A 19,764-nucleotide genomic window follows, 5' to 3' on the forward strand; every position below is an offset into this window, starting at 1 on the left:
TCATTGAACACAAACTAGTGCACATCCAGTGGCGGTGAAATGAACCACGTCTACTGTGAGTGTGGCAGCAGGTCTCTTTCAAACTTGTAAAGTAGTTCAGTATTCTTGTGCAGAGGCAATTTCATAGTCCATGAAGTTTATCTGAGACGTGATTATTGCTGGTTGAAAACTTAACCCAATACCCCGCCTGGATGACTTGAAATACAGTCAGCCAAGGCAATTTTTGTTAGTCTCTCAAGAGACTGTTTGATTTGTTAATAGAAAACATTGAGCGTTTGTTCCATGGCCTGTGTCCGACAATCCCGGGCTGCCTCGAGTTCTCCCCTCCGGGTTCTTTCGTTGCAGTTTGCGCTGTCCATGTTCCACCACCTGGACAAACGCTTTTGGCACAGTAGAGGTGGTTCTTTGGTCGGCAAGGTTTTTGTGTGGTTCTCTTGCTTTCCAGGATAGCTGCCAGGCATTTAAGCACTTGAATGTGTCTCCAGGTGTGTCGTCCTTGAGAAAGGCTGACTTTGAGAGGGCAAGATGGATCTTCTAGTCTGACAAGTTTAATGTTGAGTTGCATGTCCTGAAAAGTGGGTTACTTTCACATTGGATGGCAAAGAAGGCTACTATACAATTTCTATTTCCTTAACTTGTTGGCACATCCACAATTGAAGGACAAGGCTCTGGTTTAAATGAGTCCCGCAAGATTTAATACTGAGTTACATGTCCTGAAAAGTGAGTGGTTCAAACCGCTGGGTGGAAAAGGCGGGGTTAGTTTTAAATGAGCCATTCTCACATGCAACATTAGCAAGTCATTGAACACAAACTAGTGTACATCCAGTGGCGGTGAAATGAACCATGTCTACTGTGAGTGTGGCAGCAGGTCTCTTTCAAACTTGTAAAGTAGTTCTGTATTCTTGTGCAGAGGCAATTTCATAGTCCATGAAGTTTATCTGAGACGTGATTATTGCTGGTTGAAAACTTAACCCAATACCCCGCCTGGATGACTTGAAATACAGTCAGCCAAGGCAATTTTTGTTAGTCTCTCAAGAGACTGTTTGATTTGTTAATAGAAAACATTGAGCGTTTGTTCCATGGCCTGTGTCCGACAATCCCGGGCTGCCTCGAGTTCTCCCCTCCCGGTTCTTTCGTTGCAGTTTGCGTTGTCCATGTTCCACCACCTGGACAAACGCTTTTGGCACAGTAGAGGTGGTTCTTCGGGCGGCAAGGTTTTGGTGTGGTTCTCTTGCTTTCCAGGACAGCTGCCAGGCATTAGCTGCCAGATAGCTGCCGATAGCTGCCAGACTACTATACAATTTCTATTTCCTTAACTTGTTGGCACATCCACAATTGAAGGACAAGGCCCTGGTTTAAATGAGTCCCGCAAGATTTAATACTGAGTTACATGTCCTGAAAAGTGAGTGGTTCAAACCGCTGGGTGGAAAAGGCGGGGTTAGTTTTAAATGAGCCATTCTCACATGCAACATTAGCAAGTCATTGAACACAAACTAGTGTACATCCAGTGGCGGTGAAATGAACCATGTCTACTGTGAGTGTGGCAGCAGGTCTCTTTCAAACTTGTAAAGTAGTTCTGTATTCTTGTGCAGAGGCAATTTCATAGTCCATGAAGTTTATCTGAGACGTGATTATTGCTGGTTGAAAACTTAACCCAATACCCCGCCTGGATGACTTGAAATACAGTCAGCCAAGGCAATTTTTGTTAGTCTCTCAAGAGACTGTTTGATTTGTTAATAGAAAACATTGAGCGTTTGTTCCATGGCCTGTGTCCGACAATCCCGGGCTGCCTCGTGTTCTCCCCTCCGGGTTCTTTCATTGCAGTTTGCGTTGTCCATGTTCCACCACCTGGACAAACGCTGTTGGCACAGGAGAGGTGGTTCTTCGGGCGGCAAGGTTTTGGTGTGGTTCTCTTGCTTTCCAGGATAGCTGCCAGGCATTTAAGCACTTGAATGTGTCTCCAGGTGTGTCGTCCTTGAGAAAGGCTGACTTTTAGAGGGCAAGATGGATCTTCTAGTCTGACAAGTATAATGTTGAGTTGCATGTCCTGAAAAGTGGGTTACTTTCACATTGGATGGCAAAGAAGGCTACTATACAATTTCTATTTCCTTAACTTGTTGGCACATCCACAATTGAAGGACAAGGCTCTGGTTTAAATGAGTCCCGCAAGATTTAATACTGAGTTACATGTCCTGAAAAGTGAGTGGTTCAAACCGCTGGGTGGAAAAGGCGGGGTTAGTTTTAAATGAGCCATTCTCACATGCAACATTAGCAAGTCATTGAACACAAACTAGTGTACATCCAGTGGCGGTGAAATGAACCATGTCTACTGTGAGTGTGGCAGCAGGTCTCTTTCAAACTTGTAAAGTAGTTCTGTATTCTTGTGCAGAGGCAATTTCATAGTCCATGAAGTTTATCTGAGACGTGATTATTGCTGGTTGAAAACTTAACCCAATACCCCGCCTGGATGACTTGAAATACAGTCAGCCAAGGCAATTTTTGTTAGTCTCTCAAGAGACTGTTTGATTTGTTAATAGAAAACATTGAGCGTTTGTTCCATGGCCTGTGTCCGACAATCCCGGGCTGCCTCGAGTTCTCCCCTCCGGGTTCTTTCGTTGCAGTTTGCGCTGTCCATGTTCCACCACCTGGACAAACGCTTTTGGCACAGTAGAGGTGGTTCTTCGGGCGGCAAGGTTTTGGTGTGGTTCTCTTGCTTTCCAGGATAGCTGCCAGGCATTTAAGCACTTGAATGTGTCTCCAGGTGTGTCGTCCTTGAGAAAGGCTGACTTTGAGAGGGCAAGATGGATCTTCTAGTCTGACAAGTTTAATGTTGAGTTGCATGTCCTGAAAAGTGGGTTACTTTCACATTGGATGGCAAAGAAGACTACTATACAATTTCTATTTCCTTAACTTGTTGGCACATCCACAATTGAAGGACAAGGCCCTGGTTTAAATGAGTCCCGCAAGATTTAATACTGAGTTACATGTCCTGAAAAGTGAGTGGTTCAAACCGCTGGGTGGAAAAGGCGGGGTTAGTTTTAAATGAGCCATTCTCACATGCAACATTAGCAAGTCATTGAACACAAACTAGTGTACATCCAGTGGCGGTGAAATGAACCATGTCTACTGTGAGTGTGGCAGCAGGTCTCTTTCAAACTTGTAAAGTAGTTCTGTATTCTTGTGCAGAGGCAATTTCATAGTCCATGAAGTTTATCTGAGACGTGATTATTGCTGGTTGAAAACTTAACCCAATACCCCGCCTGGATGACTTGAAATACAGTCAGCCAAGGCAATTTTTGTTAGTCTCTCAAGAGACTGTTTGATTTGTTAATAGAAAACATTGAGCGTTTGTTCCATGGCCTGTGTCCGACAATCCCGGGCTGCCTCGTGTTCTCCCCTCCGGGTTCTTTCATTGCAGTTTGCGTTGTCCATGTTCCACCACCTGGACAAACGCTGTTGGCACAGGAGAGGTGGTTCTTCGGGCGGCAAGGTTTTGGTGTGGTTCTCTTGCTTTCCAGGATAGCTGCCAGGCATTTAAGCACTTGAATGTGGCTCCAGGTGTGTCGTCCTTGAGAAAGGCTGACTTTTAGAGGGCAAGATGGATCTTCTAGTCTGACAAGTATAATGTTGAGTTGCATGTCCTGAAAAGTGGGTTACTTTCACATTGGATGGCAAAGAAGGCTACTATACAATTTCTATTTCCTTAACTTGTTGGCACATCCACAATTGAAGGACAAGGCCCTGGTTTAAATGAGTCCTGCAAGATTTAATACTGAGTTACATGTCCTGAAAAGTGAGTGGTTCAAACCGCTGGGTGGAAAAGGCGGGGTTAGTTTTAAATGAGCCATTCTCACATGCAACATTAGCAAGTCATTGAACACAAACTAGTGCACATCCAGTGGCGGTGAAATGAACCATGTCTACTGTGAGTGTGGCAGCAGGTCTCTTTCAAACTTGTAAAGTAGTTCAGTATTCTTGTGCAGAGGCAATTTCATAGTCCATGAAGTTTATCTGAGACGTGATTATTGCTGGTTGAAAACTTAACCCAATACCCCGCCTGGATGACTTGAAATACAGTCAGCCAAGGCAATTTTTGTTATTCTCTCAAGAGACTGTTTGATTTGTTAATAGAAAACATTGAGCGTTTGTTCCATGGCCTGTGTCCGACAATCCCGGGCTGCCTCGAGTTCTCCCCTCCGGGTTCTTTCGTTGCAGTTTGCGCTGTCCATGTTCCACCACCTGGACAAACGCTTTTGGCACAGTAGAGGTGGGTCTTTGGTCGGCAAGGTTTTTGTGTGGTTCTCTTGCTTTCCAGGATAGCTGCCAGGCATTTAAGCACTTGAATGTGTCTCCAGGTGTGTCGTCCTTGAGAAAGGCTGACTTTTAGAGGGCAAGATGGATCTTCTAGTCTGACAAGTATAATGTTGAGTTGCATGTCCTGAAAAGTGGGTTACTTTCACATTGGATGGCAAAGAAGACTACTATACAATTTCTATTTCCTTAACTTGTTGGCACATCCACAATTGAAGGACAAGGCCCTGGTTTAAATGAGTCCCGCAAGATTTAATACTGAGTTACATGTCCTGAAAAGTGAGTGGTTCAAACCGCTGGGTGGAAAAGGCGGGGTTAGTTTTAAATGAGCCATTCTCACATGCAACATTAGCAAGTCATTGAACACAAACTAGTGTACATCCAGTGGCGGTGAAATGAACCATGTCTACTGTGAGTGTGGCAGCAGGTCTCTTTCAAACTTGTAAAGTAGTTCTGTATTCTTGTGCAGAGGCAATTTCATAGTCCATGAAGTTTATCTGAGACGTGATTATTGCTGGTTGAAAACTTAACCCAATACCCCGCCTGGATGACTTGAAATACAGTCAGCCAAGGCAATTTTTGTTAGTCTCTCAAGAGACTGTTTGATTTGTTAATAGAAAACATTGAGCGTTTGTTCCATGGCCTGTGTCCGACAGTCCCGGGCTGCCTCGAGTTCTCCCCTCCGGGTTCTTTTGTTGCAGTTTGCGTTGTCCATGTTCCACCACCTGGACAAACGCTTTTGGCACAGTAGAGGTGGTTCTTCGGGCGGCAAGGTTTTGGTGTGGTTCTCTTGCTTTCCAGGACAACTGCCAGGCATTAGCTGCCAGATAGCTGCCGATAGCTGCCAGACTACTATACAATTTCTATTTCCTTAACTTGTTGGCACATCCACAATTGAAGGACAAGGCCCTGGTTTAAATGAGTCCCGCAAGATTTAATACTGAGTTACATGTCCTGAAAAGTGAGTGGTTCAAACCGCTGGGTGGAAAAGGCGGGGTTAGTTTTAAATGAGCCATTCTCACATGCAACATTAGCAAGTCATTGAACACAAACTAGTGCACATCCAGTGGCGGTGAAATGAACCACGTCTACTGTGAGTGTGGCAGCAGGTCTCTTTCAAACTTGTAAAGTAGTTCTGTATTCTTGTGCAGAGGCAATTTCATAGTCCATGAAGTTTATCTGAGACGTGATTATTGCTGGTTGAAAACTTAACCCAATACCCCGCCTGGATGACTTGAAATACAGTCAGCCAAGGCAATTTTTGTTAGTCTCTCAAGAGACTGTTTGATTTGTTAATAGAAAACATTGAGCGTTTGTTCCATGGCCTGTGTCCGACAATCCCGGGCTGCCTCGTGTTCTCCCCTCCGGGTTCTTTCATTGCAGTTTGCGTTGTCCATGTTCCACCACCTGGACAAACGCTGTTCGCACAGGAGAGGTGGTTCTTTGGTCGGCAAGGTTTTTGTGTGGTTCTCTTGCTTTCCAGGATAGCTGCCAGGCATTTAAGCACTTGAATGTGTCTCCAGGTGTGTCGTCCTTGAGAAAGGCTGACTTTTAGAGGGCAAGATGGATCTTCTAGTCTGACAAGTATAATGTTGAGTTGCATGTCCTGAAAAGTGGGTTACTTTCACATTGGATGGCAAAGAAGGCTACTATACAATTTCTATTTCCTTAACTTGTTGGCACATCCACAATTGAAGGACAAGGCTCTGGTTTAAATTAGTCCCGCAAGATTTAATACTGAGTTACATGTCCTGAAAAGTGAGTGGTTCAAACCGCTGGGTGGAAAAGGCGGGGTTAGTTTTAAATGAGCCATTCTCACATGCAACATTAGCAAGTCATTGAACACAAACTAGTGCACATCCAGTGGCGGTGAAATGAACCACGTCTACTGTGAGTGTGGCAGCAGGTCTCTTTCAAACTTGTAAAGTAGTTCTGTATTCTTGTGCAGAGGCAATTTCATAGTCCATGAAGTTTATCTGAGACGTGATTATTGCTGGTTGAAAACTTAACCCAATACCCCGCCTGGATGACTTGAAATACAGTCAGCCAAGGCAATTTTTGTTAGTCTCTCAAGAGACTGTTTGATTTGTTAATAGAAAACATTGAGCGTTTGTTCCATGGCCTGTGTCCGACAATCCCGGGCTGCCTCGTGTTCTCCCCTCCGGGTTCTTTCATTGCAGTTTGCGTTGTCCATGTTCCACCACCTGGACAAACGCTGTTCGCACAGGAGAGGTGGTTCTTTGGTCGGCAAGGTTTTTGTGTGGTTCTCTTGCTTTCCAGGATAGCTGCCAGGCATTTAAGCACTTGAATGTGTCTCCAGGTGTGTCGTCCTTGAGAAAGGCTGACTTTGAGAGGGCAAGATGGATCTTCTAGTCTGACAAGTTTAATGTTGAGTTGCATGTCCTGAAAAGTGGGTTACTTTCACATTGGATGGCAAAGAAGACTACTATACAATTTCTATTTCCTTAACTTGTTGGCACATCCACAATTGAAGGACAAGGCCCTGGTTTAAATGAGTCCCGCAAGATTTAATACTGAGTTACATGTCCTGAAAAGTGAGTGGTTCAAACCGCTGGGTGGAAAAGGCGGGGTTAGTTTTAAATGAGCCATTCTCACATGCAACATTAGCAAGTCATTGAACACAAACTAGTGTACATCCAGTGGCGGTGAAATGAACCACGTCTACTGTGAGTGTGGCAGCAGGTCTCTTTCAAACTTGTAAAGTAGTTCTGTATTCTTGTGCAGAGGCAATTTCATAGTCCATGAAGTTTATCTGAGACGTGATTATTGCTGGTTGAAAACTTAACCCAATACCCCGCCTGGATGACTTGAAATACAGTCAGCCAAGGCAATTTTTGTTAGTCTCTCAAGAGACTGTTTGATTTGTTAATAGAAAACATTGAGCGTTTGTTCCATGGCCTGTGTCCGACAATCCCGGGCTGCCTCGTGTTCTCCCCTCCGGGTTCTTTCATTGCAGTTTGCGTTGTCCATGTTCCACCACCTGGACAAACGCTGTTGGCACAGGAGAGGTGGTTCTTCGGGCGGCAAGGTTTTGGTGTGGTTCTCTTGCTTTCCAGGATAGCTGCCAGGCATTTAAGCACTTGAATGTGTCTCCAGGTGTGTCGTCCTTGAGAAAGGCTGACTTTTAGAGGGCAAGATGGATCTTCTAGTCTGACAAGTATAATGTTGAGTTGCATGTCCTGAAAAGTGGGTTACTTTCACATTGGATGGCAAAGAAGGCTACTATACAATTTCTATTTCCTTAACTTGTTGGCACATCCACAATTGAAGGACAAGGCTCTGGTTTAAATGAGTCCCGCAAGATTTAATACTGAGTTACATGTCCTGAAAAGTGAGTGGTTCAAACCGCTGGGTGGAAAAGGCGGGGTTAGTTTTAAATGAGCCATTCTCACATGCAACATTAGCAAGTCATTGAACACAAACTAGTGCACATCCAGTGGCGGTGAAATGAACCACGTCTACTGTGAGTGTGGCAGCAGGTCTCTTTCAAACTTGTAAAGTAGTTCTGTATTCTTGTGCAGAGGCAATTTCATAGTCCATGAAGTTTATCTGAGACGTGATTATTGCTGGTTGAAAACTTAACCCAATACCCCGCCTGGATGACTTGAAATACAGTCAGCCAAGGCAATTTTTGTTAGTCTCTCAAGAGACTGTTTGATTTGTTAATAGAAAACATTGAGCGTTTGTTCCATGGCCTGTGTCCGACAATCCCGGGCTGCCTCGTGTTCTCCCCTCCGGGTTCTTTCATTGCAGTTTGCGTTGTCCATGTTCCACCACCTGGACAAACGCTGTTGGCACAGGAGAGGTGGTTCTTCGGGCGGCAAGGTTTTGGTGTGGTTCTCTTGCTTTCCAGGATAGCTGCCAGGCATTTAAGCACTTGAATGTGTCTCCAGGTGTGTCGTCCTTGAGAAAGGCTGACTTTGAGAGGGCAAGATGGATCTTCTAGTCTGACAAGTTTAATGTTGAGTTGCATGTCCTGAAAAGTGGGTTACTTTCACATTGGATGGCAAAGAAGACTACTATACAATTTCTATTTCCTTAACTTGTTGGCACATCCACAATTGAAGGACAAGGCCCTGGTTTAAATGAGTCCCGCAAGATTTAATACTGAGTTACATGTCCTGAAAAGTGAGTGGTTCAAACCGCTGGGTGGAAAAGGCGGGGTTAGTTTTAAATGAGCCATTCTCACATGCAACATTAGCAAGTCATTGAACACAAACTAGTGCACATCCAGTGGCGGTGAAATGAACCACGTCTACTGTGAGTGTGGCAGCAGGTCTCTTTCAAACTTGTAAAGTAGTTCTGTATTCTTGTGCAGAGGCAATTTCATAGTCCATGAAGTTTATCTGAGACGTGATTATTGCTGGTTGAAAACTTAACCCAATACCCCGCCTGGATGACTTGAAATACAGTCAGCCAAGGCAATTTTTGTTAGTCTCTCAAGAGACTGTTTGATTTGTTAATAGAAAACATTGAGCGTTTGTTCCATGGCCTGTGTCCGACAATCCCGGGCTGCCTCGAGTTCTCCCCTCCGGGTTCTTTCGTTGCAGTTTGCGTTGTCCATGTTCCACCACCTGGACAAACGCTTTTGGCACAGTAGAGGTGGTTCTTCGGGCGGCAAGGTTTTGGTGTGGTTCTCTTGCTTTCCAGGACAGCTGCCAGGCATTAGCTGCCAGATAGCTGCCGATAGCTGCCAGACTACTATACAATTTCTATTTCCTTAACTTGTTGGCACATCCACAATTGAAGGACAAGGCCCTGGTTTAAATGAGTCCCGCAAGATTTAATACTGAGTTACATGTCCTGAAAAGTGAGTGGTTCAAACCGCTGGGTGGAAAAGGCGGGGTTAGTTTTAAATGAGCCATTCTCACATGCAACATTAGCAAGTCATTGAACACAAACTAGTGTACATCCAGTGGCGGTGAAATGAACCACGTCTACTGTGAGTGTGGCAGCAGGTCTCTTTCAAACTTGTAAAGTAGTTCTGTATTCTTGTGCAGAGGCAATTTCATAGTCCATGAAGTTTATCTGAGACGTGATTATTGCTGGTTGAAAACTTAACCCAATACCCCGCCTGGATGACTTGAAATACAGTCAGCCAAGGCAATTTTTGTTAGTCTCTCAAGAGACTGTTTGATTTGTTAATAGAAAACATTGAGCGTTTGTTCCATGGTCTGTGTCCGACAATCTCGGGCTGCCTCGTGTTCTCCCCTCCGGGTTCTTTCATTGCAGTTTGCGTTGTCCATGTTCCACCACCTGGACAAACGCTGTTGGCACAGGAGAGGTGGTTCTTCGGGCGGCAAGGTTTTGGTGTGGTTCTCTTGCTTTCCAGGATAGCTGCCAGGCATTTAAGCACTTGAATGTGTCTCCAGGTGTGTCGTCCTTGAGAAAGGCTGACTTTTAGAGGGCAAGATGGATCTTCTAGTCTGACAAGTATAATGTTGAGTTGCATGTCCTGAAAAGTGGGTTACTTTCACATTGGATGGCAAAGAAGGCTACTATACAATTTCTATTTCCTTAACTTGTTGGCACATCCACAATTGAAGGACAAGGCTCTGGTTTAAATGAGTCCCGCAAGATTTAATACTGAGTTACATGTCCTGAAAAGTGAGTGGTTCAAACCGCTGGGTGGAAAAGGCGGGGTTAGTTTTAAATGAGCCATTCTCACATGCAACATTAGCAAGTCATTGAACACAAACTAGTGTACATCCAGTGGCGGTGAAATGAACCACGTCCACTGTGAGTGTGGCAGCAGGTCTCTTTCAAACTTGTAAAGTAGATCTGTATTCTTGTGCAGAGGCAATTTCATAGTCCATGAAGTTTATCTGAGACGTGATTATTGCTGGTTGAAAACTTAACCCAATACCCCGCCTGGATGACTTGAAATACAGTCAGCCAAGGCAATTTTTGTTAGTCTCTCAAGAGACTGTTTGATTTGTTAATAGAAAACATTGAGCGTTTGTTCCATGGCCTGTGTCCGACAATCCCGGGCTGCCTCGAGTTCTCCCCTCCGGGTTCTTTCGTTGCAGTTTGCGCTGTCCATGTTCCACCACCTGGACAAACGCTTTTGGCACAGTAGAGGTGGTTCTTCGGGCGGCAAGGTTTTGGTGTGGTTCTCTTGCTTTCCAGGATAGCTGCCAGGCATTTAAGCACTTGAATGTGTCTCCAGGTGTGTCGTCCTTGAGAAAGGCTGACTTTTAGAGGGCAAGATGGATCTTCTAGTCTGACAAGTTTAATGTTGAGTTGCATGTCCTGAAAAGTGGGTTACTTTCACATTGGATGGCAAAGAAGACTACTATACAATTTCTATTTCCTTAACTTGTTGGCACATCCACAATTGAAGGACAAGGCCCTGGTTTAAATGAGTCCCGCAAGATTTAATACTGAGTTACATGTCCTGAAAAGTGAGTGGTTCAAACCGCTGGGTGGAAAAGGCGGGGTTAGTTTTAAATGAGCCATTCTCACATGCAACATTAGCAAGTCATTGAACACAAACTAGTGTACATCCAGTGGCGGTGAAATGAACCACGTCCACTGTGAGTGTGGCAGCAGGTCTCTTTCAAACTTGTAAAGTAGATCTGTATTCTTGTGCAGAGGCAATTTCATAGTCCATGAAGTTTATCTGAGACGTGATTATTGCTGGTTGAAAACTTAACCCAATACCCCGCCTGGATGACTTGAAATACAGTCAGCCAAGGCAATTTTTGTTAGTCTCTCAAGAGACTGTTTGATTTGTTAATAGAAAACATTGAGCGTTTGTTCCATGGCCTGTGTCCGACAATCCCGGGCTGCCTCGAGTTCTCCCCTCCGGGTTCTTTCGTTGCAGTTTGCGTTGTCCATGTTCCACCACCTGGACAAACGCTTTTGGCACAGTAGAGGTGGTTCTTCGGGCGGCAAGGTTTTGGTGTGGTTCTCTTGCTTTCCAGGACAACTGCCAGGCATTAGCTGCCAGATAGCTGCCGATAGCTGCCAGACTACTATACAATTTCTATTTCCTTAACTTGTTGGCACATCCACAATTGAAGGACAAGGCCCTGGTTTAAATGAGTCCCGCAAGATTTAATACTGAGTTACATGTCCTGAAAAGTGAGTGGTTCAAACCGCTGGGTGGAAAAGGCGGGGTTAGTTTTAAATGAGCCATTCTCACATGCAACATTAGCAAGTCATTGAACACAAACTAGTGTACATCCAGTGGCGGTGAAATGAACCATGTCTACTGTGAGTGTGGCAGCAGGTCTCTTTCAAACTTGTAAAGTAGTTCTGTATTCTTGTGCAGAGGCAATTTCATAGTCCATGAAGTTTATCTGAGACGTGATTATTGCTGGTTGAAAACTTAACCCAATACCCCGCCTGGATGACTTGAAATACAGTCAGCCAAGGCAATTTTTGTTAGTCTCTCAAGAGACTGTTTGATTTGTTAATAGAAAACATTGAGCGTTTGTTCCATGGCCTGTGTCCGACAATCCCGGGCTGCCTCGTGTTCTCCCCTCCGGGTTCTTTCATTGCAGTTTGCGTTGTCCATGTTCCACCACCTGGACAAACGCTGTTGGCACAGGAGAGGTGGTTCTTCGGGCGGCAAGGTTTTGGTGTGGTTCTCTTGCTTTCCAGGATAGCTGCCAGGCATTTAAGCACTTGAATGTGTCTCCAGGTGTGTCGTCCTTGAGAAAGGCTGACTTTTAGAGGGCAAGATGGATCTTCTAGTCTGACAAGTATAATGTTGAGTTGCATGTCCTGAAAAGTGGGTTACTTTCACATTGGATGGCAAAGAAGGCTACTATACAATTTCTATTTCCTTAACTTGTTGGCACATCCACAATTGAAGGACAAGGCTCTGGTTTAAATGAGTCCCGCAAGATTTAATACTGAGTTACATGTCCTGAAAAGTGAGTGGTTCAAACCGCTGGGTGGAAAAGGCGGGGTTAGTTTTAAATGAGCCATTCTCACATGCAACATTAGCAAGTCATTGAACACAAACTAGTGCACATCCAGTGGCGGTGAAATGAACCACGTCTACTGTGAGTGTGGCAGCAGGTCTCTTTCAAACTTGTAAAGTAGTTCTGTATTCTTGTGCAGAGGCAATTTCATAGTCCATGAAGTTTATCTGAGACGTGATTATTGCTGGTTGAAAACTTAACCCAATACCCCGCCTGGATGACTTGAAATACAGTCAGCCAAGGCAATTTTTGTTAGTCTCTCAAGAGACTGTTTGATTTGTTAATAGAAAACATTGAGCGTTTGTTCCATGGCCTGTGTCCGACAATCCCGGGCTGCCTCGAGTTCTCCCCTCCGGGTTCTTTCGTTGCAGTTTGCGTTGTCCATGTTCCACCACCTGGACAAACGCTTTTGGCACAGTAGAGGTGGTTCTTCGGGCGGCAAGGTTTTGGTGTGGTTCTCTTGCTTTCCAGGACAGCTGCCAGGCATTAGCTGCCAGATAGCTGCCGATAGCTGCCAGACTACTATACAATTTCTATTTCCTTAACTTGTTGGCACATCCACAATTGAAGGACAAGGCCCTGGTTTAAATGAGTCCCGCAAGATTTAATACTGAGTTACATGTCCTGAAAAGTGAGTGGTTCAAACCGCTGGGTGGAAAAGGCGGGGTTAGTTTTAAATGAGCCATTCTCACATGCAACATTAGCAAGTCATTGAACACAAACTAGTGTACATCCAGTGGCGGTGAAATGAACCATGTCTACTGTGAGTGTGGCAGCAGGTCTCTTTCAAACTTGTAAAGTAGTTCTGTATTCTTGTGCAGAGGCAATTTCATAGTCCATGAAGTTTATCTGAGACGTGATTATTGCTGGTTGAAAACTTAACCCAATACCCCGCCTGGATCACTTGAAATACAGTCAGCCAAGGCAATTTTTGTTAGTCTCTCAAGAGACTGTTTGATTTGTTAATAGAAAACATTGAGCGTTTGTTCCATGGCCTGTGTCCGACAATCCCGGGCTGCCACTTGTTGGCACATCCACAATTGAAGGACAAGGCCCTGGTTTAAATGAGTCCCGCAAGATTTAATACTGAGTTACATGTCCTGAAAAGTGAGTGGTTCAAACCGCTGGGTGGAAAAGGCGGGGTTAGTTTTAAATGAGCCATTCTCACATGCAACATTAGCAAGTCATTGAACACAAACTAGTGTACATCCAGTGGCGGTGAAATGAACCATGTCTACTGTGAGTGTGGCAGCAGGTCTCTTTCAAACTTGTAAAGTAGTTCTGTATTCTTGTGCAGAGGCAATTTCATAGTCCATGAAGTTTATCTGAGACGTGATTATTGCTGGTTGAAAACTTAACCCAATACCCCGCCTGGATCACTTGAAATACAGTCAGCCAAGGCAATTTTTGTTAGTCTCTCAAGAGACTGTTTGATTTGTTAATAGAAAACATTGAGCGTTTGTTCCATGGCCTGTGTCCGACAATCCCGGGCTGCCACTTGTTGGCACATCCACAATTGAAGGACAAGGCCCTGGTTTAAATGAGTCCCGCAAGATTTAATACTGAGTTACATGTCCTGAAAAGTGAGTGGTTCAAACCGCTGGGTGGAAAAGGCGGGGTTAGTTTTAAATGAGCCATTCTCACATGCAACATTAGCAAGTCATTGAACACAAACTAGTGTACATCCAGTGGCGGTGAAATGAACCATGTCTACTGTGAGTGTGGCAGCAGGTCTCTTTCAAACTTGTGAAGTAGTTCTGTATTCTTGTGCAGAGGCAATTTCATAGTCCATGAAGTTTATCTGAGACGTGATTATTGCTGGTTGAAAACTTAACCCAATACCCCGCCTGGATGACTTGAAATACAGTCAGCCAAGGCAATTTTTGTTAGTCTCTCAAGAGACTGTTTGATTTGTTAATAGAAAACATTGAGCGTTTGTTCCATGGCCTGTGTCCGACAATCCCGGGCTGCCTCGTGTTCTCCCCTCCGGGTTCTTTCATTGCAGTTTTCGTTGTCCATGTTCCACCACCTGGACAAACGCTGTTGGCACAGGAGAGGTGGTTCTTCGGGCGGCAAGGTTTTGGTGTGGTTCTCTTGCTTTCCAGGATAGCTGCCAGGCATTTAAGCACTTGAATGTGTCTCCAGGTGTGTCGTCCTTGAGAAAGGCTGACTTTTAGAGGGCAAGATGGATCTTCTAGTCTGACAAGTTTAATGTTGAGTTGCATGTCCTGAAAAGTGGGTTACTTTCACATTGGATGGCAAAGAAGACTACTATACAATTTCTATTTCCTTAACTTGTTGGCACATCCACAATTGAAGGACAAGGCCCTGGTTTAAATGAGTCCCGCAAGATTTAATACTGAGTTACATGTCCTGAAAAGTGAGTGGTTCAAACCGCTGGGTGGAAAAGGCGGGGTTAGTTTTAAATGAGCCATTCTCACATGCAACATTAGCAAGTCATTGAACACAAACTAGTGTACATCCAGTGGCGGTGAAATGAACCACGTCCACTGTGAGTGTGGCAGCAGGTCTCTTTCAAACTTGTAAAGTAGATCTGTATTCTTGTGCAGAGGCAATTTCATAGTCCATGAAGTTTATCTGAGACGTGATTATTGCTGGTTGAAAACTTAACCCAATACCCCGCCTGGATGACTTGAAATACAGTCAGCCAAGGCAATTTTTGTTAGTCTCTCAAGAGACTGTTTGATTTGTTAATAGAAAACATTGAGCGTTTGTTCCATGGCCTGTGTCCGACAATCCCGGGCTGCCTCGAGTTCTCCCCTCCGGGTTCTTTCGTTGCAGTTTGCGTTGTCCATGTTCCACCACCTGGACAAACGCTTTTGGCACAGTAGAGGTGGTTCTTCGGGCGGCAAGGTTTTGGTGTGGTTCTCTTGCTTTCCAGGACAACTGCCAGGCATTAGCTGCCAGATAGCTGCCGATAGCTGCCAGACTACTATACAATTTCTATTTCCTTAACTTGTTGGCACATCCACAATTGAAGGACAAGGCCCTGGTTTAAATGAGTCCCGCAAGATTTAATACTGAGTTACATGTCCTGAAAAGTGAGTGGTTCAAACCGCTGGGTGGAAAAGGCGGGGTTAGTTTTAAATGAGCCATTCTCACATGCAACATTAGCAAGTCATTGAACACAAACTAGTGTACATCCAGTGGCGGTGAAATGAACCATGTCTACTGTGAGTGTGGCAGCAGGTCTCTTTCAAACTTGTAAAGTAGTTCTGTATTCTTGTGCAGAGGCAATTTCATAGTCCATGAAGTTTATCTGAGACGTGATTATTGCTGGTTGAAAACTTAACCCAATACCCCGCCTGGATCACTTGAAATACAGTCAGCCAAGGCAATTTTTGTTAGTCTCTCAAGAGACTGTTTGATTTGTTAATAGAAAACATTGAGCGTTTGTTCCATGGCCTGTGTCCGACAATCCCGGGCTGCCACTTGTTGGCACATCCACAATTGAAGGACAAGGCCCTGGTTTAAATGAGTCCCGCAAGATTTAATACTGAGTTACATGTCCTGAAAAGTGAGTGGTTCAAACCGCTGGGTGGAAAAGGCGGGGTTAGTTTTAAATGAGCCATTCTCACATGCAACATTAGCAAGTCATTGAACACAAACTAGTGTACATCCAGTGGCGGTGAAATGAACCATGTCTACTGTGAGTGTGGCAGCAGGTCTCTTTCAAACTTGTAAAGTAGTTCTGTATTCTTGTGCAGAGGCAATTTCATAGTCCATGAAGTTTATCTGAGACGTGATTATTGCTGGTTGAAAACTTAACCCAATACCCCGCCTGGATCACTTGAAATACAGTCAGCCAAGGCAATTTTTGTTAGTCTCTCAAGAGACTGTTTGATTTGTTAATAGAAAACATTGAGCGTTTGTTCCATGGCCTGTGTCCGACAATCCCGGGCTGCCACTTGTTGGCACATCCACAATTGAAGGACAAGGCCCTGGTTTAAATGAGTCCCGCAAGATTTAATACTGAGTTACATGTCCTGAAAAGTGAGTGGTTCAAACCGCTGGGTGGAAAAGGCGGGGTTAGTTTTAAATGAGCCATTCTCACATGCAACATTAGCAAGTCATTGAACACAAACTAGTGTACATCCAGTGGCGGTGAAATGAACCATGTCTACTGTGAGTGTGGCAGCAGGTCTCTTTCAAACTTGTAAAGTAGTTCTGTATTCTTGTGCAGAGGCAATTTCATAGTCCATGAAGTTTATCTGAGACGTGATTATTGCTGGTTGAAAACTTAACCCAATACCCCGCCTGGATGACTTGAAATACAGTCAGCCAAGGCAATTTTTGTTAGTCTCTCAAGAGACTGTTTGATTTGTTAATAGAAAACATTGAGCGTTTGTTCCATGGCCTGTGTCCGACAATCCCGGGCTGCCTCGTGTTCTCCCCTCCGGGTTCTTTCATTGCAGTTTGCGTTGTCCATGTTCCACCACCTGGACAAACGCTGTTGGCACAGGAGAGGTGGTTCTTCGGGCGGCAAGGTTTTGGTGTGGTTCTCTTGCTTTCCAGGATAGCTGCCAGGCATTTAAGCACTTGAATGTGTCTCCAGGTGTGTCGTCCTTGAGAAAGGCTGACTTTTAGAGGGCAAGATGGATCTTCTAGTCTGACAAGTATAATGTTGAGTTGCATGTCCTGAAAAGTGGGTTACTTTCACATTGGATGGCAAAGAAGGCTACTATACAATTTCTATTTCCTTAACTTGTTGGCACATCCACAATTGAAGGACAAGGCTCTGGTTTAAATGAGTCCCGCAAGATTTAATACTGAGTTACATGTCCTGAAAAGTGAGTGGTTCAAACCGCTGGGTGGAAAAGGCGGGGTTAGTTTTAAATGAGCCATTCTCACATGCAACATTAGCAAGTCATTGAACACAAACTAGTGCACATCCAGTGGCGGTGAAATGAACCACGTCTACTGTGAGTGTGGCAGCAGGTCTCTTTCAAACTTGTAAAGTAGTTCAGTATTCTTGTGCAGAGGCAATTACATAGTCCATGAAGTTTATCTGAGACGTGATTATTGCTGGTTGAAAACTTAACCCAATACCCCGCCTGGATGACTTGAAATACAGTCAGCCAAGGCAATTTTTGTTAGTCTCTCAAGAGGCTGTTTGATTTGTTAATAGAAAACATTGAGCGTTTGTTCCATGGCCTGTGTCCGACAATCCCGGGCTGCCTCGAGTTCTCCCCTCCGGGTTCTTTCGTTGCAGTTTGCGCTGTCCATGTTCCACCACCTGGACAAACGCTTTTGGCACAGTAGAGGTGGTTCTTTGGTCGGCAAGGTTTTTGTGTGGTTCTCTTGCTTTCCAGGATAGCTGCCAGGCATTTAAGCACTTGAATGTGTCTCCAGGTGTGTCGTCCTTGAGAAAGGCTGACTTTGAGAGGGCAAGATGGATCTTCTAGTCTGACAAGTTTAATGTTGAGTTGCATGTCCTGAAAAGTGGGTTACTTTCACATTGGATGGCAAAGAAGACTACTATACAATTTCTATTTCCTTAACTTGTTGGCACATCCACAATTGAAGGACAAGGCCCTGGTTTAAATGAGTCCCGCAAGATTTAATACTGAGTTACATGTCCTGAAAAGTGAGTGGTTCAAACCGCTGGGTGGAAAAGGCGGGGTTAGTTTTAAATGAGCCATTCTCACATGCAACATTAGCAAGTCATTGAACACAAACTAGTGTACATCCAGTGGCGGTGAAATGAACCACGTCCACTGTGAGTGTGGCAGCAGGTCTCTTTCAAACTTGTAAAGTAGATCTGTATTCTTGTGCAGAGGCAATTTCATAGTCCATGAAGTTTATCTGAGACGTGATTATTGCTGGTTGAAAACTTAACCCAATACCCCGCCTGGATGACTTGAAATACAGTCAGCCAAGGCAATTTTTGTTAGTCTCTCAAGAGACTGTTTGATTTGTTAATAGAAAACATTGAGCGTTTGTTCCATGGCCTGTGTCCGACAGTCCCGGGCTGCCTCGAGTTCTCCCCTCCGGGTTCTTTCGTTGCAGTTTGCGTTGTCCATGTTCCACCACCTGGACAAACGCTTTTGGCACAGTAGAGGTGGTTCTTCGGGCGGCAAGGTTTTGGTGTGGTTCTCTTGCTTTCCAGGACAACTGCCAGGCATTAGCTGCCAGATAGCTGCCGATAGCTGCCAGACTACTATACAATTTCTATTTCCTTAACTTGTTGGCACATCCACAATTGAAGGACAAGGCCCTGGTTTAAATGAGTCCCGCAAGATTTAATACTGAGTTACATGTCCTGAAAAGTGAGTGGTTCAAACCGCTGGGTGGAAAAGGCGGGGTTCGTTTTAAATGAGCCATTCTCACATGCAACATTAGCAAGTCATTGAACAGAAACTAGTGTACATCCAGTGGCGGTGAAATGAACCACGTCTACTGTGAGTGTGGCAGCAGGTCTCTTTCAAACTTGTAAAGTAGTTCTGTATTCTTGTGCAGAGGCAATTTCATAGTCCATGAAGTTTATCTGAGACGTGATTATTGCTGGTTGAAAACTTAACCCAATACCCCGCCTGGATGACTTGAAATACAGTCAGCCAAGGCAATTTTTGTTAGTCTCTCAAGAGACTGTTTGATTTGTTAATAGAAAACATTGAGCGTTTGTTCCATGGCCAGTGTCTGACAATCCCGGGCTGCCTCGAGTTCTCCCCTCAGGGTTCTTTCGTTGCAGTTTGCGCTGTCCATGTTCCACCACCTGGACAAACGCTTTTGGCACAGTAGAGGAGGTTCTTTGGTCGGCAAGGTTTTGGTGCGGTTCTCTTGCTTTCCAGGATAGCTGCCAGGCATTAGCTGCCAGATAGCTGCCGATAGCTGCCAGACTACTATACAATTTCTATTTCCTTAACTTGTTGGCACATCCACAATTGAAGGACAAGGCCCTGGTTTAAATGAGTCCCGCAAGATTTAATACTGAGTTACATGTCCTGAAAAGTGAGTGGTTCAAACCACTGAAGTTTATCTGAGACGTGATTATTCCTGGTTAAAAACTTAACCCAATACCCCGCCTGGATGACTTGAAATACAGTCAGCCAAGGCAATTTTTGTTAGTCTCTCAAGAGACGGTATGATTTGTTAATAATTAAGTTTAGGTGTAGTTATTTTCTTTGAGTAGTAGGTATTTCATTTATTTGTCCCTGACACTCTTTTTGGTGTCCCTGACATACCTAAACTAAATAGACTATATCTCTGAAATGACAAGCTCTATGTGAATTATTTGTAGCAAACTAAATTTAATGCTTATGTGATTCTAGCAGAAGTGTAGGTTTCACTGTAGATGCCATTGCTTCAGAGTAAATGCAGATGGAACCCAGCTTAAATGAAGGATTTTAATGTAAAAATATCCAGTAGGAGCTCAAAAACAAGTCATGTTCCAACATGTGGACATTAGCTGTGCAAAGACTGATGCTGCCGAGGTGAAGCAGAGCAAAACACACACAAGTTGTCGTAAAGAGATGCC

At 44.4% G+C, this 19,764-nt stretch overlaps 1 protein-coding gene and 28 non-coding genes across 30 annotated transcripts in view; all 29 read left to right on the forward strand.

The window, feature by feature from the left end:
* fhdc1 (FH2 domain containing 1) overlaps positions 1-19,764 on the forward strand; it is a 68,966-nt gene that overhangs the window by 46,400 nt on the left and 2,802 nt on the right. The gene's annotated exons all lie outside the window — the stretch shown is intronic.
* LOC122771766 lies at positions 102-242 on the forward strand. Its single transcript, XR_006360687.1, has one exon. It is a non-coding gene; the product is annotated as a U4 spliceosomal RNA (small nuclear RNA).
* LOC122771767 lies at positions 899-1,039 on the forward strand. The gene has a single exon (XR_006360688.1). It is a non-coding gene; the product is annotated as a U4 spliceosomal RNA (small nuclear RNA).
* On the forward strand, positions 1,581-1,721 carry LOC122771768. Its single transcript, XR_006360689.1, has one exon. It is a non-coding gene; the product is annotated as a U4 spliceosomal RNA (small nuclear RNA).
* LOC122771769 lies at positions 2,378-2,518 on the forward strand. Its single transcript, XR_006360690.1, has one exon. It is a non-coding gene; the product is annotated as a U4 spliceosomal RNA (small nuclear RNA).
* Positions 3,175-3,315, forward strand: LOC122771770. The gene has a single exon (XR_006360691.1). It is a non-coding gene; the product is annotated as a U4 spliceosomal RNA (small nuclear RNA).
* LOC122771735 lies at positions 3,972-4,112 on the forward strand. The gene has a single exon (XR_006360658.1). It is a non-coding gene; the product is annotated as a U4 spliceosomal RNA (small nuclear RNA).
* Positions 4,769-4,909, forward strand: LOC122771771. The gene has a single exon (XR_006360692.1). It is a non-coding gene; the product is annotated as a U4 spliceosomal RNA (small nuclear RNA).
* Positions 5,451-5,591, forward strand: LOC122771772. Its single transcript, XR_006360693.1, has one exon. It is a non-coding gene; the product is annotated as a U4 spliceosomal RNA (small nuclear RNA).
* LOC122771774 lies at positions 6,248-6,388 on the forward strand. The gene has a single exon (XR_006360695.1). It is a non-coding gene; the product is annotated as a U4 spliceosomal RNA (small nuclear RNA).
* LOC122771775 lies at positions 7,045-7,185 on the forward strand. The gene has a single exon (XR_006360696.1). It is a non-coding gene; the product is annotated as a U4 spliceosomal RNA (small nuclear RNA).
* Positions 7,842-7,982, forward strand: LOC122771776. Its single transcript, XR_006360697.1, has one exon. It is a non-coding gene; the product is annotated as a U4 spliceosomal RNA (small nuclear RNA).
* On the forward strand, positions 8,639-8,779 carry LOC122771777. Its single transcript, XR_006360698.1, has one exon. It is a non-coding gene; the product is annotated as a U4 spliceosomal RNA (small nuclear RNA).
* Positions 9,321-9,461, forward strand: LOC122771779. Its single transcript, XR_006360699.1, has one exon. It is a non-coding gene; the product is annotated as a U4 spliceosomal RNA (small nuclear RNA).
* On the forward strand, positions 10,118-10,258 carry LOC122771780. Its single transcript, XR_006360700.1, has one exon. It is a non-coding gene; the product is annotated as a U4 spliceosomal RNA (small nuclear RNA).
* Positions 10,915-11,055, forward strand: LOC122771781. Its single transcript, XR_006360701.1, has one exon. It is a non-coding gene; the product is annotated as a U4 spliceosomal RNA (small nuclear RNA).
* LOC122771782 lies at positions 11,597-11,737 on the forward strand. The gene has a single exon (XR_006360702.1). It is a non-coding gene; the product is annotated as a U4 spliceosomal RNA (small nuclear RNA).
* LOC122771783 lies at positions 12,394-12,534 on the forward strand. The gene has a single exon (XR_006360703.1). It is a non-coding gene; the product is annotated as a U4 spliceosomal RNA (small nuclear RNA).
* Positions 13,076-13,216, forward strand: LOC122771725. The gene has a single exon (XR_006360648.1). It is a non-coding gene; the product is annotated as a U4 spliceosomal RNA (small nuclear RNA).
* Positions 13,552-13,692, forward strand: LOC122771726. The gene has a single exon (XR_006360649.1). It is a non-coding gene; the product is annotated as a U4 spliceosomal RNA (small nuclear RNA).
* On the forward strand, positions 14,028-14,168 carry LOC122771784. The gene has a single exon (XR_006360704.1). It is a non-coding gene; the product is annotated as a U4 spliceosomal RNA (small nuclear RNA).
* Positions 14,825-14,965, forward strand: LOC122771786. The gene has a single exon (XR_006360706.1). It is a non-coding gene; the product is annotated as a U4 spliceosomal RNA (small nuclear RNA).
* LOC122771727 lies at positions 15,507-15,647 on the forward strand. Its single transcript, XR_006360650.1, has one exon. It is a non-coding gene; the product is annotated as a U4 spliceosomal RNA (small nuclear RNA).
* Positions 15,983-16,123, forward strand: LOC122771728. Its single transcript, XR_006360651.1, has one exon. It is a non-coding gene; the product is annotated as a U4 spliceosomal RNA (small nuclear RNA).
* Positions 16,459-16,599, forward strand: LOC122771787. The gene has a single exon (XR_006360707.1). It is a non-coding gene; the product is annotated as a U4 spliceosomal RNA (small nuclear RNA).
* Positions 17,256-17,396, forward strand: LOC122771729. Its single transcript, XR_006360652.1, has one exon. It is a non-coding gene; the product is annotated as a U4 spliceosomal RNA (small nuclear RNA).
* On the forward strand, positions 18,053-18,193 carry LOC122771788. The gene has a single exon (XR_006360708.1). It is a non-coding gene; the product is annotated as a U4 spliceosomal RNA (small nuclear RNA).
* LOC122771789 lies at positions 18,735-18,875 on the forward strand. The gene has a single exon (XR_006360709.1). It is a non-coding gene; the product is annotated as a U4 spliceosomal RNA (small nuclear RNA).
* LOC122771731 lies at positions 19,229-19,367 on the forward strand. Its single transcript, XR_006360654.1, has one exon. It is a non-coding gene; the product is annotated as a U4 spliceosomal RNA (small nuclear RNA).

Source organism: Solea senegalensis, linkage group LG6, assembly GCF_019176455.1.
Source record: "Solea senegalensis isolate Sse05_10M linkage group LG6, IFAPA_SoseM_1, whole genome shotgun sequence".
NCBI classification, from domain to species: Eukaryota; Metazoa; Chordata; class Actinopteri; order Pleuronectiformes; family Soleidae; genus Solea; species Solea senegalensis.